The sequence below is a fragment of the Rhinoderma darwinii genome, unplaced genomic scaffold (genome assembly GCF_050947455.1).
Source record: "Rhinoderma darwinii isolate aRhiDar2 unplaced genomic scaffold, aRhiDar2.hap1 Scaffold_456, whole genome shotgun sequence".
NCBI classification, from domain to species: domain Eukaryota; kingdom Metazoa; phylum Chordata; class Amphibia; order Anura; family Rhinodermatidae; genus Rhinoderma; species Rhinoderma darwinii.
The window spans coordinates 66057-82476 of NW_027463974.1; the positions used below are offsets into that span (position 1 = coordinate 66057).

The following is a 16420-nucleotide window of genomic DNA, read 5'->3' on the forward strand; positions in this document are numbered from 1 at the left end:
CCCATTATTTCAACACCTGTTGGACAATGCATGAGTGATAATGAGCTCATTGATTAAATGCAATTAATGAATAGATTGCCACCTCTTGTTGTGTGTCGTCTGTGTTTCTGTGTTTCCGGCATTTCACATTGGAACACCTCATTCACCTTCCTTGTCTTCTCTCCGCCCTCCCTTTTAGGTAAGTTAAAGAGCTGCACCTGAGCCAGCCACTGATTGATTGATTGATTGATTGATTGATTGATTGATTGATTGATTGATTGATGCAGCACAACAGTCAAATAGTGGAGTGGAGTAGGGGAACAGCAAACAGCCAATAAAGCAGCCCGCCCGCTCGCCTGCCCGCCACAATGGACCTACCTGTGTACACTAGATGGATGTGATGGAATGTACTGTCGTCCCTACATTTCAAGAAGAAGTAAGAATTGCAGTTGCAACAAAGCCTTGCTTGCCTACAAAGAGAGCAGCAATTTGGATTTGTTACTATGTTACCTAGAAGAATAACAAACTGTGCAAGGATGGAGGTTGTAGGAGCAAGGAGAAGTTGTCTGTAAAGTTGGTGGATGCCTATTTTCCATTTTGCAGTCCCTTGTCTCCCTCTTGTGGCCTCCTGGAGGCAACTAGCTGTGCAAAAAAAAGACAGCCTGGCGGCCGGCTGTTGCAGTGTTGCCCTCTCAGGCAACACTGAGTGACTGACTGAGCCTCACCGTCTTATATAAAGTTCAGACGGAACTTTGCACGTGTCATAGTGGAGCCCTCAGGATTCCAGAGCCAGCTTTCTGACATCATAATGGGGCCTCAGAGATAAAAGCCTGGGCCCAGGCAGTGTTGGTCAGTGCTGCTCAGCAGGCAGCACTGGACTGGACTGGATTACAGCTGATACAAGGTGTGAAGGAACAAGGGGTGGCTGTGGGCATGCACTTGCTGCCGCTGCCAGTGTTTATCTGCATGGCAGCAGGGCATTTGGGCGTTGCCAGGAAGGCGTTTTTATGTAGATTCCTCCTCTTTCAGCACTGCATTGTGGTGCAAGCAAAAGAAGCAAATCCTGTCTGGCTTCCTCTCCGGCCTTTATTCACCTCCCGTGTAGCTGTGAGTGTGTGAGCCTGCAGGGCCCCATGGAATTGCCTAGAAGTAGGCTGAATCGCTGCAAGGGCTGAACAGCAGTATCGGGCAGGCTCGGGCAACGCGCGGCCCGTTCGGGTTATCGCTTCTCGGCCTTTTGGCTAAGATCAAGTGTAGTATCTGTTCTTATCAGTTTAATATCTGATACGTCCCCTATCTGGGGACCATATATTAAATGGATTTTTAGAACAGGGAGATGGAAATAGAGCTTGCTCTGTCCACTCCACGCATTGACCTGGTATTGCAGTATTTCCAGGACCGGTGCACCCTTTCCTTATGTGTTGACTAAAAGCAGATTCCAAAAGTGTTTTTTGTCTTTGCTATTGTTTCTGTCTTTCTGAAGGGATCTCCCCTTTTAATCCCATTATTTCAACACCTGTTGGACAATGCATGAGTGATAATGAGCTCATTGATTAAATGCAATTAATGAATAGATTGCCACCTCTTGTTGTGTGTCGTCTGTGTTTCTGTGTTTCCGGCATTTCACATTGGAACACCTCATTCACCTTCCTTGTCTTCTCTCCGCCCTCCCTTTTAGGTAAGTTAAAGAGCTGCACCTGAGCCAGCCACTGATTGATTGATTGATTGATTGATTGATTGATTGATTGATTGATTGATTGATTGATTGATTGATGCAGCACAACAGTCAAATAGTGGAGTGGAGTAGGGGAACAGCAAACAGCCAATAAAGCAGCCCGCCCGCTCGCCTGCCCGCCACAATGGACCTACCTGTGTACACTAGATGGATGTGATGGAATGTACTGTCGTCCCTACATTTCAAGAAGAAGTAAGAATTGCAGTTGCAACAAAGCCTTGCTTGCCTACAAAGAGAGCAGCAATTTGGATTTGTTACTATGTTACCTAGAAGAATAACAAACTGTGCAAGGATGGAGGTTGTAGGAGCAAGGAGAAGTTGTTGGATGCCTATTTTCCATTTTGCAGTCCCTTGTCTCCCTCTTGTGGCCTCCTGGAGGCAACTAGCTGAGCAAAAAAAAGACAGCCTGGCGGCCGGCTGTTGCAGTGTTGCCCTCTCAGGCAACACTGAGTGACTGACTGAGCCTCACCGTCTTATATAAAGTTCAGACGGAACTTTGCACGTGTCATAGTGGAGCCCTCAGGATTCCAGAGCCAGCTTTCTGACATCATAATGGGGCCTCAGAGATAAAAGCCTGGGCCCAGGCAGTGTTGGTCAGTGCTGCTCAGCAGGCAGCACTGGACTGGACTGGATTACAGCTGATACAAGGTGTGAAGGAACAAGGGGTGGCTGTGGGCATGCACTTGCTGCCGCTGCCAGTGTTTATCTGCATGGCAGCAGGGCATTTGGGCGTTGCCAGGAAGGCGTTTTTATGTAGATTCCTCCTCTTTCAGCACTGCATTGTGGTGCAAGCAAAAGAAGCAAATCCTGTCTGGCTTCCTCTCCGGCCTTTATTCACCTCCCGTGTAGCTGTGAGTGTGTGAGCCTGCAGGGCCCCATGGAATTGCCTAGAAGTAGGCTGAATCGCTGCAAGGGCTGAACAGCAGTATCGGGCAGGCTCGGGCAACGCGCGGCCCGTTCGGGTTATCGCTTCTCGGCCTTTTGGCTAAGATCAAGTGTAGTATCTGTTCTTATCAGTTTAATATCTGATACGTCCCCTATCTGGGGACCATATATTAAATGGATTTTTAGAACAGGGAGATGGAAATAGAGCTTGCTCTGTCCACTCCACGCATTGACCTGGTATTGCAGTATTTCCAGGACCGGTGCACCCTTTCCTTATGTGTTGACTAAAAGCAGATTCCAAAAGTGTTTTTTGTCTTTGCTATTGTTTCTGTCTTTCTGAAGGGATCTCCCCTTTTAATCCCATTATTTCAACACCTGTTGGACAATGCATGAGTGATAATGAGCTCATTGATTAAATGCAATTAATGAATAGATTGCCACCTCTTGTTGTGTGTCGTCTGTGTTTCTGTGTTTCCGGCATTTCACATTGGAACACCTCATTCACCTTCCTTGTCTTCTCTCCGCCCTCCCTTTTAGGTAAGTTAAAGAGCTGCACCTGAGCCAGCCACTGATTGATTGATTGATTGATTGATTGATTGATTGATTGATTGATTGATGCAGCACAACAGTCAAATAGTGGAGTGGAGTAGGGGAACAGCAAACAGCCAATAAAGCAGCCCGCCCGCTCGCCTGCCCGCCACAATGGACCTACCTGTGTACACTAGATGGATGTGATGGAATGTACTGTCGTCCCTACATTTCAAGAAGAAGTAAGAATTGCAGTTGCAACAAAGCCTTGCTTGCCTACAAAGAGAGCAGCAATTTGGATTTGTTACTATGTTACCTAGAAGAATAACAAACTGTGCAAGGATGGAGGTTGTAGGAGCAAGGAGAAGTTGTCTGTAAAGTTGGTGGATGCCTATTTTCCATTTTGCAGTCCCTTGTCTCCCTCTTGTGGCCTCCTGGAGGCAACTAGCTGTGCAAAAAAAAGACAGCCTGGCGGCCGGCTGTTGCAGTGTTGCCCTCTCAGGCAACACTGAGTGACTGACTGAGCCTCACCGCCTTATATAAAGTTCAGACGGAACTTTGCACGTGTCATAGTGGAGCCCTCAGGATTCCAGAGCCAGCTTTCTGACATCATAATGGGGCCTCAGAGATAAAAGCCTGGGCCCAGGCAGTGTTGGTCAGTGCTGCTCAGCAGGCAGCACTGGACTGGACTGGATTACAGCTGATACAAGGTGTGAAGGAACAAGGGGTGGCTGTGGGCATGCACTTGCTGCCGCTGCCAGTGTTTATCTGCATGGCAGCAGGGCATTTGGGCGTTGCCAGGAAGGCGTTTTTATGTAGATTCCTCCTCTTTCAGCACTGCATTGTGGTGCAAGCAAAAGAAGCAAATCCTGTCTGGCTTCCTCTCCGGCCTTTATTCACCTCCCGTGTAGCTGTGAGTGTGTGAGCCTGCAGGGCCCCATGGAATTGCCTAGAAGTAGGCTGAATCGCTGCAAGGGCTGAACAGCAGTATCGGGCAGGCTCGGGCAACGCGCGGCCCGTTCGGGTTATCGCTTCTCGGCCTTTTGGCTAAGATCAAGTGTAGTATCTGTTCTTATCAGTTTAATATCTGATACGTCCCCTATCTGGGGACCATATATTAAATGGATTTTTAGAACAGGGAGATGGAAATAGAGCTTGCTCTGTCCACTCCACGCATTGACCTGGTATTGCAGTATTTCCAGGACCGGTGCACCCTTTCCTTATGTGTTGACTAAAAGCAGATTCCAAAAGTGTTTTTTGTCTTTGCTATTGTTTCTGTCTTTCTGAAGGGATCTCCCCTTTTAATCCCATTATTTCAACACCTGTTGGACAATGCATGAGTGATAATGAGCTCATTGATTAAATGCAATTAATGAATAGATTGCCACCTCTTGTTGTGTGTCGTCTGTGTTTCTGTGTTTCCGGCATTTCACATTGGAACACCTCATTCACCTTCCTTGTCTTCTCTCCGCCCTCCCTTTTAGGTAAGTTAAAGAGCTGCACCTGAGCCAGCCACTGATTGATTGATTGATTGATTGATTGATTGATTGATTGATTGATTGATTGATTGATTGATTGCAGCACAACAGTCAAATAGTGGAGTGGAGTAGGGGAACAGCAAACAGCCAATAAAGCAGCCCGCCCGCTCGCCTGCCCGCCACAATGGACCTACCTGTGTACACTAGATGGATGTGATGGAATGTACTGTCGTCCCTACATTTCAAGAAGAAGTAAGAATTGCAGTTGCAACAAAGCCTTGCTTGCCTACAAAGAGAGCAGCAATTTGGATTTGTTACTATGTTACCTAGAAGAATAACAAACTGTGCAAGGATGGAGGTTGTAGGAGCAAGGAGAAGTTGTCTGTAAAGTTGGTGGATGCCTATTTTCCATTTTGCAGTCCCTTGTCTCCCTCTTGTGGCCTCCTGGAGGCAACTAGCTGTGCAAAAAAAAGACAGCCTGGCGGCCGGCTGTTGCAGTGTTGCCCTCTCAGGCAACACTGAGTGACTGACTGAGCCTCACCGTCTTATATAAAGTTCAGACGGAACTTTGCACGTGTCATAGTGGAGCCCTCAGGATTCCAGAGCCAGCTTTCTGACATCATAATGGGGCCTCAGAGATAAAAGCCTGGGCCCAGGCAGTGTTGGTCAGTGCTGCTCAGCAGGCAGCACTGGACTGGACTGGATTACAGCTGATACAAGGTGTGAAGGAACAAGGGGTGGCTGTGGGCATGCACTTGCTGCCGCTGCCAGTGTTTATCTGCATGGCAGCAGGGCATTTGGGCGTTGCCAGGAAGGCGTTTTTATGTAGATTCCTCCTCTTTCAGCACTGCATTGTGGTGCAAGCAAAAGAAGCAAATCCTGTCTGGCTTCCTCTCCGGCCTTTATTCACCTCCCGTGTAGCTGTGAGTGTGTGAGCCTGCAGGGCCCCATGGAATTGCCTAGAAGTAGGCTGAATCGCTGCAAGGGCTGAACAGCAGTATCGGGCAGGCTCGGGCAACGCGCGGCCCGTTCGGGTTATCGCTTCTCGGCCTTTTGGCTAAGATCAAGTGTAGTATCTGTTCTTATCAGTTTAATATCTGATACGTCCCCTATCTGGGGACCATATATTAAATGGATTTTTAGAACAGGGAGATGGAAATAGAGCTTGCTCTGTCCACTCCACGCATTGACCTGGTATTGCAGTATTTCCAGGACCGGTGCACCCTTTCCTTATGTGTTGACTAAAAGCAGATTCCAAAAGTGTTTTTTGTCTTTGCTATTGTTTCTGTCTTTCTGAAGGGATCTCCCCTTTTAATCCCATTATTTCAACACCTGTTGGACAATGCATGAGTGATAATGAGCTCATTGATTAAATGCAATTAATGAATAGATTGCCACCTCTTGTTGTGTGTCGTCTGTGTTTCTGTGTTTCCGGCATTTCACATTGGAACACCTCATTCACCTTCCTTGTCTTCTCTCCGCCCTCCCTTTTAGGTAAGTTAAAGAGCTGCACCTGAGCCAGCCACTGATTGATTGATTGATTGATTGATTGATTGATTGATTGATTGATTGATTGATTGATTGATGCAGCACAACAGTCAAATAGTGGAGTGGAGTAGAAACAGCCAATAAAGCAGCCCGCCCGCTCGCCTGCCCGCCACAATGGACCTACCTGTGTACACTAGATGGATGTGATGGAATGTACTGTCGTCCCTACATTTCAAGAAGAAGTAAGAATTGCAGTTGCAACAAAGCCTTGCTTGCCTACAAAGAGAGCAGCAATTTGGATTTGTTACTATGTTACCTAGAAGAATAACAAACTGTGCAAGGATGGAGGTTGTAGGAGCAAGGAGAAGTTGTCTGTAAAGTTGGTGGATGCCTATTTTCCATTTTGCAGTCCCTTGTCTCCCTCTTGTGGCCTCCTGGAGGCAACTAGCTGTGCAAAAAAAAGACAGCCTGGCGGCCGGCTGTTGCAGTGTTGCCCTCTCAGGCAACACTGAGTGACTGACTGAGCCTCACCGTCTTATATAAAGTTCAGACGGAACTTTGCACGTGTCATAGTGGAGCCCTCAGGATTCCAGAGCCAGCTTTCTGACATCATAATGGGGCCTCAGAGATAAAAGCCTGGGCCCAGGCAGTGTTGGTCAGTGCTGCTCAGCAGGCAGCACTGGACAGGACTGGATTACAGCTGATACAAGGTGTGAAGGAACAAGGGGTGGCTGTGGGCATGCACTTGCTGCCGCTGCCAGTGTTTATCTGCATGGCAGCAGGGCATTTGGGCGTTGCCAGGAAGGCGTTTTTATGTAGATTCCTCCTCTTTCAGCACTGCATTGTGGTGCAAGCAAAAGAAGCAAATCCTGTCTGGCTTCCTCTCCGGCCTTTATTCACCTCCCGTGTAGCTGTGAGTGTGTGAGCCTGCAGGGCCCCATGGAATTGCCTAGAAGTAGGCTGAATCGCTGCAAGGGCTGAACAGCAGTATCGGGCAGGCTCGGGCAACGCGCGGCCCGTTCGGGTTATCGCTTCTCGGCCTTTTGGCTAAGATCAAGTGTAGTATCTGTTCTTATCAGTTTAATATCTGATACGTCCCCTATCTGGGGACCATATATTAAATGGATTTTTAGAACAGGGAGATGGAAATAGAGCTTGCTCTGTCCACTCCACGCATTGACCTGGTATTGCATTATTTCCAGGACCGGTGCACCCTTTCCTTATGTGTTGACTAAAAGCAGATTCCAAAAGTGTTTTTTGTCTTTGCTATTGTTTCTGTCTTTCTGAAGGGATCTCCCCTTTTAATCCCATTATTTCAACACCTGTTGGACAATGCATGAGTGATAATGAGCTCATTGATTAAATGCAATTAATGAATAGATTGCCACCTCTTGTTGTGTGTCGTCTGTGTTTCTGTGTTTCCGGCATTTCACATTGGAACACCTCATTCACCTTCCTTGTCTTCTCTCCGCCCTCCCTTTTAGGTAAGTTAAAGAGCTGCACCTGAGCCAGCCACTGATTGATTGATTGATTGATTGATTGATTGATTGATTGATTGATTGATTGATTGATGCAGCACAACAGTCAAATAGTGGAGTGGAGTAGGGGAACAGCAAACAGCCAATAAAGCAGCCCGCCCGCTCGCCTGCCCGCCACAATGGACCTACCTGTGTACACTAGATGGATGTGATGGAATGTACTGTCGTCCCTACATTTCAAGAAGAAGTAAGAATTGCAGTTGCAACAAAGCCTTGCTTGCCTACAAAGAGAGCAGCAATTTGGATTTGTTACTATGTTACCTAGAAGAATAACAAACTGTGCAAGGATGGAGGTTGTAGGAGCAAGGAGAAGTTGTCTGTAAAGTTGGTGGATGCCTATTTTCCATTTTGCAGTCCCTTGTCTCCCTCTTGTGGCCTCCTGGAGGCAACTAGCTGTGCAAAAAAAAGACAGCCTGGCGGCCGGCTGTTGCAGTGTTGCCCTCTCAGGCAACACTGAGTGACTGACTGAGCCTCACCGTCTTATATAAAGTTCAGACGGAACTTTGCACGTGTCATAGTGGAGCCCTCAGGATTCCAGAGCCAGCTTTCTGACATCATAATGGGGCCTCAGAGATAAAAGCCTGGGCCCAGGCAGTGTTGGTCAGTGCTGCTCAGCAGGCAGCACTGGACTGGACTGGATTACAGCTGATACAAGGTGTGAAGGAACAAGGGGTGGCTGTGGGCATGCACTTGCTGCCGCTGCCAGTGTTTATCTGCATGGCAGCAGGGCATTTGGGCGTTGCCAGGAAGGCGTTTTTATGTAGATTCCTCCTCTTTCAGCACTGCATTGTGGTGCAAGCAAAAGAAGCAAATCCTGTCTGGCTTCCTCTCCGGCCTTTATTCACCTCCCGTGTAGCTGTGAGTGTGTGAGCCTGCAGGGCCCCATGGAATTGCCTAGAAGTAGGCTGAATCGCTGCAAGGGCTGAACAGCAGTATCGGGCAGGCTCGGGCAACGCGCGGCCCGTTCGGGTTATCGCTTCTCGGCCTTTTGGCTAAGATCAAGTGTAGTATCTGTTCTTATCAGTTTAATATCTGATACGTCCCCTATCTGGGGACCATATATTAAATGGATTTTTAGAACAGGGAGATGGAAATAGAGCTTGCTCTGTCCACTCCACGCATTGACCTGGTATTGCAGTATTTCCAGGACCGGTGCACCCTTTCCTTATGTGTTGACTAAAAGCAGATTCCAAAAGTGTTTTTTGTCTTTGCTATTGTTTCTGTCTTTCTGAAGGGATCTCCCCTTTTAATCCCATTATTTCAACACCTGTTGGACAATGCATGAGTGATAATGAGCTCATTGATTAAATGCAATTAATGAATAGATTGCCACCTCTTGTTGTGTGTCGTCTGTGTTTCTGTGTTTCCGGCATTTCACATTGGAACACCTCATTCACCTTCCTTGTCTTCTCTCCGCCCTCCCTTTTAGGTAAGTTAAAGAGCTGCACCTGAGCCAGCCACTGATTGATTGATTGATTGATTGATTGATTGATTGATTGATGCAGCACAACAGTCAAATAGTGGAGTGGAGTAGGGGAACAGCAAACAGCCAATAAAGCAGCCCGCCCGCTCGCCTGCCCGCCACAATGGACCTACCTGTGTACACTAGATGGATGTGATGGAATGTACTGTCGTCCCTACATTTCAAGAAGAAGTAAGAATTGCAGTTGCAACAAAGCCTTGCTTGCCTACAAAGAGAGCAGCAATTTGGATTTGTTACTATGTTACCTAGAAGAATAACAAACTGTGCAAGGATGGAGGTTGTAGGAGCAAGGAGAAGTTGTCTGTAAAGTTGGTGGATGCCTATTTTCCATTTTGCAGTCCCTTGTCTCCCTCTTGTGGCCTCCTGGAGGCAACTAGCTGTGCAAAAAAAAGACAGCCTGGCGGCCGGCTGTTGCAGTGTTGCCCTCTCAGGCAACACTGAGTGACTGACTGAGCCTCACCGTCTTATATAAAGTTCAGACGGAACTTTGCACGTGTCATAGTGGAGCCCTCAGGATTCCAGAGCCAGCTTTCTGACATCATAATGGGGCCTCAGAGATAAAAGCCTGGGCCCAGGCAGTGTTGGTCAGTGCTGCTCAGCAGGCAGCACTGGACTGGACTGGATTACAGCTGATACAAGGTGTGAAGGAACAAGGGGTGGCTGTGGGCATGCACTTGCTGCCGCTGCCAGTGTTTATCTGCATGGCAGCAGGGCATTTGGGCGTTGCCAGGAAGGCGTTTTTATGTAGATTCCTCCTCTTTCAGCACTGCATTGTGGTGCAAGCAAAAGAAGCAAATCCTGTCTGGCTTCCTCTCCGGCCTTTATTCACCTCCCGTGTAGCTGTGAGTGTGTGAGCCTGCAGGGCCCCATGGAATTGCCTAGAAGTAGGCTGAATCGCTGCAAGGGCTGAACAGCAGTATCGGGCAGGCTCGGGCAACGCGCGGCCCGTTCGGGTTATCGCTTCTCGGCCTTTTGGCTAAGATCAAGTGTAGTATCTGTTCTTATCAGTTTAATATCTGATACGTCCCCTATCTGGGGACCATATATTAAATGGATTTTTAGAACAGGGAGATGGAAATAGAGCTTGCTCTGTCCACTCCACGCATTGACCTGGTATTGCAGTATTTCCAGGACCGGTGCACCCTTTCCTTATGTGTTGACTAAAAGCAGATTCCAAAAGTGTTTTTTGTCTTTGCTATTGTTTCTGTCTTTCTGAAGGGATCTCCCCTTTTAATCCCATTATTTCAACACCTGTTGGACAATGCATGAGTGATAATGAGCTCATTGATTAAATGCAATTAATGAATAGATTGCCACCTCTTGTTGTGTGTCGTCTGTGTTTCTGTGTTTCCGGCATTTCACATTGTGACACCTCATTCACCTTCCTTGTCTTCTCTCCGCCCTCCCTTTTAGGTAAGTTAAAGAGCTGCACCTGAGCCAGCCACTGATTGATTGATTGATTGATTGATTGATTGATTGATTGATTGATTGATTGATTGATGCAGCACAACAGTCAAATAGTGGAGTGGAGTAGGGGAACAGCAAACAGCCAATAAAGCAGCCCGCCCGCTCGCCTGCCCGCCACAATGGACCTACCTGTGTACACTAGATGGATGTGATGGAATGTACTGTCGTCCCTACATTTCAAGAAGAAGTAAGAATTGCAGTTGCAACAAAGCCTTGCTTGCCTACAAAGAGAGCAGCAATTTGGATTTGTTACTATGTTACCTAGAAGAATAACAAACTGTGCAAGGATGGAGGTTGTAGGAGCAAGGAGAAGTTGTCTGTAAAGTTGGTGGATGCCTATTTTCCATTTTGCAGTCCCTTGTCTCCCTCTTGTGGCCTCCTGGAGGCAACTAGCTGTGCAAAAAAAAGACAGCCTGGCGGCCGGCTGTTGCAGTGTTGCCCTCTCAGGCAACACTGAGTGACTGACTGAGCCTCACCGTCTTATATAAAGTTCAGACGGAACTTTGCACGTGTCATAGTGGAGCCCTCAGGATTCCAGAGCCAGCTTTCTGACATCATAATGGGGCCTCAGAGATAAAAGCCTGGGCCCAGGCAGTGTTGGTCAGTGCTGCTCAGCAGGCAGCACTGGACTGGACTGGATTACAGCTGATACAAGGTGTGAAGGAACAAGGGGTGGCTGTGGGCATGCACTTGCTGCCGCTGCCAGTGTTTATCTGCATGGCAGCAGGGCATTTGGGCGTTGCCAGGAAGGCGTTTTTATGTAGATTCCTCCTCTTTCAGCACTGCATTGTGGTGCAAGCAAAAGAAGCAAATCCTGTCTGGCTTCCTCTCCGGCCTTTATTCACCTCCCGTGTAGCTGTGAGTGTGTGAGCCTGCAGGGCCCCATGGAATTGCCTAGAAGTAGGCTGAATCGCTGCAAGGGCTGAACAGCAGTATCGGGCAGGCTCGGGCAACGCGCGGCCCGTTCGGGTTATCGCTTCTCGGCCTTTTGGCTAAGATCAAGTGTAGTATCTGTTCTTATCAGTTTAATATCTGATACGTCCCCTATCTGGGGACCATATATTAAATGGATTTTTAGAACAGGGAGATGGAAATAGAGCTTGCTCTGTCCACTCCACGCATTGACCTGGTATTGCAGTATTTCCAGGACCGGTGCACCCTTTCCTTATGTGTTGACTAAAAGCAGATTCCAAAAGTGTTTTTTGTCTTTGCTATTGTTTCTGTCTTTCTGAAGGGATCTCCCCTTTTAATCCCATTATTTCAACACCTGTTGGACAATGCATGAGTGATAATGAGCTCATTGATTAAATGCAATTAATGAATAGATTGCCACCTCTTGTTGTGTGTCGTCTGTGTTTCTGTGTTTCCGGCATTTCACATTGGAACACCTCATTCACCTTCCTTGTCTTCTCTCCGCCCTCCCTTTTAGGTAAGTTAAAGAGCTGCACCTGAGCCAGCCACTGATTGATTGATTGATTGATTGATTGATTGATTGATTGATTGATTGATTGATTGATTGATGCAGCACAACAGTCAAATAGTGGAGTGGAGTAGGGGAACAGCAAACAGCCAATAAAGCAGCCCGCCCGCTCGCCTGCCCGCCACAATGGACCTACCTGTGTACACTAGATGGATGTGATGGAATGTACTGTCGTCCCTACATTTCAAGAAGAAGTAAGAATTGCAGTTGCAACAAAGCCTTGCTTGCCTACAAAGAGAGCAGCAATTTGGATTTGTTACTATGTTACCTAGAAGAATAACAAACTGTGCAAGGATGGAGGTTGTAGGAGCAAGGAGAAGTTGTCTGTAAAGTTGGTGGATGCCTATTTTCCATTTTGCAGTCCCTTGTCTCCCTCTTGTGGCCTCCTGGAGGCAACTAGCTGTGCAAAAAAAAGACAGCCTGGCGGCCGGCTGTTGCAGTGTTGCCCTCTCAGGCAACACTGAGTGACTGACTGAGCCTCACCGTCTTATATAAAGTTCAGACGGAACTTTGCACGTGTCATAGTGGAGCCCTCAGGATTCCAGAGCCAGCTTTCTGACATCATAATGGGGCCTCAGAGATAAAAGCCTGGGCCCAGGCAGTGTTGGTCAGTGCTGCTCAGCAGGCAGCACTGGACTGGACTGGATTACAGCTGATACAAGGTGTGAAGGAACAAGGGGTGGCTGTGGGCATGCACTTGCTGCCGCTGCCAGTGTTTATCTGCATGGCAGCAGGGCATTTGGGCGTTGCCAGGAAGGCGTTTTTATGTAGATTCCTCCTCTTTCAGCACTGCATTGTGGTGCAAGCAAAAGAAGCAAATCCTGTCTGGCTTCCTCTCCGGCCTTTATTCACCTCCCGTGTAGCTGTGAGTGTGTGAGCCTGCAGGGCCCCATGGAATTGCCTAGAAGTAGGCTGAATCGCTGCAAGGGCTGAACAGCAGTATCGGGCAGGCTCGGGCAACGCGCGGCCCGTTCGGGTTATCGCTTCTCGGCCTTTTGGCTAAGATCAAGTGTAGTATCTGTTCTTATCAGTTTAATATCTGATACGTCCCCTATCTGGGGACCATATATTAAATGGATTTTTAGAACAGGGAGATGGAAATAGAGCTTGCTCTGTCCACTCCACGCATTGACCTGGTATTGCAGTATTTCCAGGACCGGTGCACCCTTTCCTTATGTGTTGACTAAAAGCAGATTCCAAAAGTGTTTTTTGTCTTTGCTATTGTTTCTGTCTTTCTGAAGGGATCTCCCCTTTTAATCCCATTATTTCAACACCTGTTGGACAATGCATGAGTGATAATGAGCTCATTGATTAAATGCAATTAATGAATAGATTGCCACCTCTTGTTGTGTGTCGTCTGTGTTTCTGTGTTTCCGGCATTTCACATTGGAACACCTCATTCACCTTCCTTGTCTTCTCTCCGCCCTCCCTTTTAGGTAAGTTAAAGAGCTGCACCTGAGCCAGCCACTGATTGATTGATTGATTGATTGATTGATTGATTGATTGATTGATTGATTGATTGATTGATGCAGCACAACAGTCAAATAGTGGAGTGGAGTAGGGGAACAGCAAACAGCCAATAAAGCAGCCCGCCCGCTCGCCTGCCCGCCACAATGGACCTACCTGTGTACACTAGATGGATGTGATGGAATGTACTGTCGTCCCTACATTTCAAGAAGAAGTAAGAATTGCAGTTGCAACAAAGCCTTGCTTGCCTACAAAGAGAGCAGCAATTTGGATTTGTTACTATGTTACCTAGAAGAATAACAAACTGTGCAAGGATGGAGGTTGTAGGAGCAAGGAGAAGTTGTCTGTAAAGTTGGTGGATGCCTATTTTCCATTTTGCAGTCCCTTGTCTCCCTCTTGTGGCCTCCTGGAGGCAACTAGCTGTGCAAAAAAAAGACAGCCTGGCGGCCGGCTGTTGCAGTGTTGCCCTCTCAGGCAACACTGAGTGACTGACTGAGCCTCACCGTCTTATATAAAGTTCAGACGGAACTTTGCACGTGTCATAGTGGAGCCCTCAGGATTCCAGAGCCAGCTTTCTGACATCATAATGGGGCCTCAGAGATAAAAGCCTGGGCCCAGGCAGTGTTGGTCAGTGCTGCTCAGCAGGCAGCACTGGACTGGACTGGATTACAGCTGATACAAGGTGTGAAGGAACAAGGGGTGGCTGTGGGCATGCACTTGCTGCCGCTGCCAGTGTTTATCTGCATGGCAGCAGGGCATTTGGGCGTTGCCAGGAAGGCGTTTTTATGTAGATTCCTCCTCTTTCAGCACTGCATTGTGGTGCAAGCAAAAGAAGCAAATCCTGTCTGGCTTCCTCTCCGGCCTTTATTCACCTCCCGTGTAGCTGTGAGTGTGTGAGCCTGCAGGGCCCCATGGAATTGCCTAGAAGTAGGCTGAATCGCTGCAAGGGCTGAACAGCAGTATCGGGCAGGCTCGGGCAACGCGCGGCCCGTTCGGGTTATCGCTTCTCGGCCTTTTGGCTAAGATCAAGTGTAGTATCTGTTCTTATCAGTTTAATATCTGATACGTCCCCTATCTGGGGACCATATATTAAATGGATTTTTAGAACAGGGAGATGGAAATAGAGCTTGCTCTGTCCACTCCACGCATTGACCTGGTATTGCAGTATTTCCAGGACCGGTGCACCCTTTCCTTATGTGTTGACTAAAAGCAGATTCCAAAAGTGTTTTTTGTCTTTGCTATTGTTTCTGTCTTTCTGAAGGGATCTCCCCTTTTAATCCCATTATTTCAACACCTGTTGGACAATGCATGAGTGATAATGAGCTCATTGATTAAATGCAATTAATGAATAGATTGCCACCTCTTGTTGTGTGTCGTCTGTGTTTCTGTGTTTCCGGCATTTCACATTGGAACACCTCATTCACCTTCCTTGTCTTCTCTCCGCCCTCCCTTTTAGGTAAGTTAAAGAGCTGCACCTGAGCCAGCCACTGATTGATTGATTGATTGATTGATTGATTGATTGATTGATTGATTGATTGATGCAGCACAACAGTCAAATAGTGGAGTGGAGTAGGGGAACAGCAAACAGCCAATAAAGCAGCCCGCCCGCTCGCCTGCCCGCCACAATGGACCTACCTGTGTACACTAGATGGATGTGATGGAATGTACTGTCGTCCCTACATTTCAAGAAGAAGTAAGAATTGCAGTTGCAACAAAGCCTTGCTTGCCTACAAAGAGAGCAGCAATTTGGATTTGTTACTATGTTACCTAGAAGAATAACAAACTGTGCAAGGATGGAGGTTGTAGGAGCAAGGAGAAGTTGTCTGTAAAGTTGGTGGATGCCTATTTTCCATTTTGCAGTCCCTTGTCTCCCTCTTGTGGCCTCCTGGAGGCAACTAGCTGTGCAAAAAAAAGACAGCCTGGCGGCCGGCTGTTGCAGTGTTGCCCTCTCAGGCAACACTGAGTGACTGACTGAGCCTCACCGTCTTATATAAAGTTCAGACGGAACTTTGCACGTGTCATAGTGGAGCCCTCAGGATTCCAGAGCCAGCTTTCTGACATCATAATGGGGCCTCAGAGATAAAAGCCTGGGCCCAGGCAGTGTTGGTCAGTGCTGCTCAGCAGGCAGCACTGGACTGGACTGGATTACAGCTGATACAAGGTGTGAAGGAACAAGGGGTGGCTGTGGGCATGCACTTGCTGCCGCTGCCAGTGTTTATCTGCATGGCAGCAGGGCATTTGGGCGTTGCCAGGAAGGCGTTTTTATGTAGATTCCTCCTCTTTCAGCACTGCATTGTGGTGCAAGCAAAAGAAGCAAATCCTGTCTGGCTTCCTCTCCGGCCTTTATTCACCTCCCGTGTAGCTGTGAGTGTGTGAGCCTGCAGGGCCCCATGGAATTGCCTAGAAGTAGGCTGAATCGCTGCAAGGGCTGAACAGCAGTATCGGGCAGGCTCGGGCAACGCGCGGCCCGTTCGGGTTATCGCTTCTCGGCCTTTTGGCTAAGATCAAGTGTAGTATCTGTTCTTATCAGTTTAATATCTGATACGTCCCCTATCTGGGGACCATATATTAAATGGATTTTTAGAACAGGGAGATGGAAATAGAGCTTGCTCTGTCCCTTTCCTTATGTGTTGACTAAAAGCAGATTCCAAAAGTGTTTTTTGTCTTTGCTATTGTTTCTGTCTTTCTGAAGGGATCTCCCCTTTTAATCCCATTATTTCAACACCTGTTGGACAATGCATGAGTGATAATGAGCTCATTGATTAAATGCAATTAATGAATAGATTGCCACCTCTTGTTGTGTGTCGTCTGTGTTTCTGTGTTTCCGGCATTTCACATTGGAACACCTCATTCACCTTCCTTGTCTTCTCTCCGCCCTCCCTTTTAGGTAAG

The 16420-nt window shown here is 47.7% G+C and overlaps 10 non-coding genes and 1 pseudogene across 10 annotated transcripts; all 11 read left to right on the top strand.

Moving 5' to 3' along the window:
- The first annotated feature begins 1200 nt into the window (after positions 1 to 1200).
- LOC142717587 (U2 spliceosomal RNA) lies at positions 1201 to 1391 on the top strand. Its single transcript, XR_012871957.1, has one exon. It is a non-coding gene; the product is annotated as a U2 spliceosomal RNA (small nuclear RNA).
- Positions 1392 to 2679: 1288 nt separating this feature from the next.
- Positions 2680 to 2870, top strand: LOC142717588 (U2 spliceosomal RNA). Its single transcript, XR_012871958.1, has one exon. It is a non-coding gene; the product is annotated as a U2 spliceosomal RNA (small nuclear RNA).
- Positions 2871 to 4154: 1284 nt separating this feature from the next.
- On the top strand, positions 4155 to 4345 carry LOC142717589 (U2 spliceosomal RNA). The gene has a single exon (XR_012871959.1). It is a non-coding gene; the product is annotated as a U2 spliceosomal RNA (small nuclear RNA).
- Positions 4346 to 5642: 1297 nt separating this feature from the next.
- On the top strand, positions 5643 to 5833 carry LOC142717590 (U2 spliceosomal RNA). Its single transcript, XR_012871960.1, has one exon. It is a non-coding gene; the product is annotated as a U2 spliceosomal RNA (small nuclear RNA).
- Positions 5834 to 7120: 1287 nt separating this feature from the next.
- Positions 7121 to 7311, top strand: LOC142717416 (U2 spliceosomal RNA). The gene has a single exon (XR_012871797.1). It is a non-coding gene; the product is annotated as a U2 spliceosomal RNA (small nuclear RNA).
- Positions 7312 to 8603: 1292 nt separating this feature from the next.
- On the top strand, positions 8604 to 8794 carry LOC142717591 (U2 spliceosomal RNA). Its single transcript, XR_012871961.1, has one exon. It is a non-coding gene; the product is annotated as a U2 spliceosomal RNA (small nuclear RNA).
- Positions 8795 to 10070: 1276 nt separating this feature from the next.
- LOC142717593 (U2 spliceosomal RNA) lies at positions 10071 to 10261 on the top strand. Its single transcript, XR_012871963.1, has one exon. It is a non-coding gene; the product is annotated as a U2 spliceosomal RNA (small nuclear RNA).
- A 1292-nt stretch (positions 10262 to 11553) lies between these two features.
- On the top strand, positions 11554 to 11744 carry LOC142717594 (U2 spliceosomal RNA). Its single transcript, XR_012871964.1, has one exon. It is a non-coding gene; the product is annotated as a U2 spliceosomal RNA (small nuclear RNA).
- Positions 11745 to 13040: 1296 nt separating this feature from the next.
- On the top strand, positions 13041 to 13231 carry LOC142717595 (U2 spliceosomal RNA). Its single transcript, XR_012871965.1, has one exon. It is a non-coding gene; the product is annotated as a U2 spliceosomal RNA (small nuclear RNA).
- A 1296-nt stretch (positions 13232 to 14527) lies between these two features.
- On the top strand, positions 14528 to 14718 carry LOC142717597 (U2 spliceosomal RNA). Its single transcript, XR_012871966.1, has one exon. It is a non-coding gene; the product is annotated as a U2 spliceosomal RNA (small nuclear RNA).
- A 1288-nt stretch (positions 14719 to 16006) lies between these two features.
- LOC142717556 (U2 spliceosomal RNA) lies at positions 16007 to 16179 on the top strand (annotated as a pseudogene).
- The last annotated feature ends 241 nt before the right edge of the window (positions 16180 to 16420 follow it).